Source organism: Gavialis gangeticus, unplaced genomic scaffold (genome assembly GCF_001723915.1).
Source record: "Gavialis gangeticus isolate Ggan-Ray unplaced genomic scaffold, GavGan_comp1, whole genome shotgun sequence".
Classification (NCBI taxonomy): domain Eukaryota; kingdom Metazoa; phylum Chordata; order Crocodylia; family Gavialidae; genus Gavialis; species Gavialis gangeticus.
The window spans coordinates 152,637,539-152,638,871 of record NW_017729024.1 but is presented as its reverse complement, the minus strand read 5'-3'; the positions used below and the strand labels follow the sequence as shown (position 1 = coordinate 152,638,871).

The 1,333-nt window shown below is 49.1% G+C and overlaps 1 protein-coding gene across 1 annotated transcript in view; it reads left to right on the top strand.

Moving 5' to 3' along the window:
* The first annotated feature begins 1,265 nt into the window (after positions 1-1,265).
* Positions 1,266-1,333, top strand: part of NNT (nicotinamide nucleotide transhydrogenase) — an 81,130-nt gene continuing 81,062 nt past the window's right edge. Inside the window, exon 1 of the mRNA XM_019517892.1 lies at positions 1,266-1,296. The gene's annotated coding sequence lies outside the window, so the exon portion shown is untranslated. The remainder of the gene's footprint in view (positions 1,297-1,333) is intronic.

Below are 1,333 nucleotides of genomic sequence, written 5' to 3'. Positions count from 1 at the left end.
GTTACGTACTATATTTTTTTCTGTATGAATCCTGCCACATAAACAAGTTATCTCAGGGGATTGTAACATGTCATAAACTTTTCACTAATATTCAGAATTAAAGCATGGTATACTGTTACCCGTGACTACTGACAACGTATTTGGTAGATGGCATATCTGATAAACAATAATGAACATGTGACTACTGGAGTTAGTGGATACAGATCCCTGTCATGTGAGTGAGGTATTTTGTAGCAGTAATCTATGTCAGGTCACTGGGACCAGGAAATAGACTAGTCTCTTATCAGCACTTCTGTCCATCACTTACCTGTTACAGCAGATCACAACCTTTTGAGGCCTGTGTACACAACCCCCCACTGTGTTCTTTTGTGTGATTCTACCTGGCCCCTCAAACAAGCAGACAGGAGCTATAACATACTAAAGACAGTGTTTGCATGTGGGGTGTTGTTCTTGAACACCTGACCCAGAAAGTATGAAGAGGTCTAGCCTCAGGGAAGATTTCTTTTCAGCATAGAGGCCTCATAGTTTTAGTGAAGAGTCTCCATTCCAGCCCCAGTTCTGTAGCAGGAAATGCAACCAAGTAACTCTCATTTTCCATATGAAATCTCTGGATGTTTTGCAATCTGAGACAGGCTCTTGACAGAGGCTAAATTAAAACTAAAGGGAGAGAGAGACTGAAAGGGCTGTCACAAAGGAGGCAAGAGACATTGTGTGACTGCAAACACCGGGAATGGGCAGGCAGAGAAAATTCCGAATAGCTCCCTTTAATGCTTCACGGTAGATGTGCAAAACCTAGAGCTCTGGTTCAGAGATGATACCTTTTATTAGAATAACTGAGAAATTGCAAAACAAAAAACAAATATATATTTTTTTCTGCAAGCTTTCGGGCTCACACGAAGTTAAAGATGGTAAAAAGCCCCCATAGGTAGGACATCAACTTCATTTTTGCACGGAGGAAGCTGAAGTGGAAATCCGTCCTTTGCTAAGCATAGATCCAGCTTGCCTTGCTCAGTCAGCCCACACCTCGGCCTCTATTTCAGCGCACACCAGAACAGCGCGCCCAGCATGTCTGTCTCCACTACCCCTCACAGAGGACGCGTCACTAGCCCCACCCCCTCCCCGGGCTGTGAGGACCACGTGACCCTCTTTGTCTCACCCCCGGGCCGGCTCCCGCCTGCTTCCGGGTCTTGGCTCCGCCCCTGGCTGAAGTCCCGCGCGCCGGTTGCAGGCGCAGGCGCAGGAGGAGGCGGAGCGGAGGGAGCAGCACGGGCGGCGGCAGCGGCGGCGGCGGGGCCGGTGGGTGCCGTCGGAGCGTGGCGCGTGGCGCGTGTGC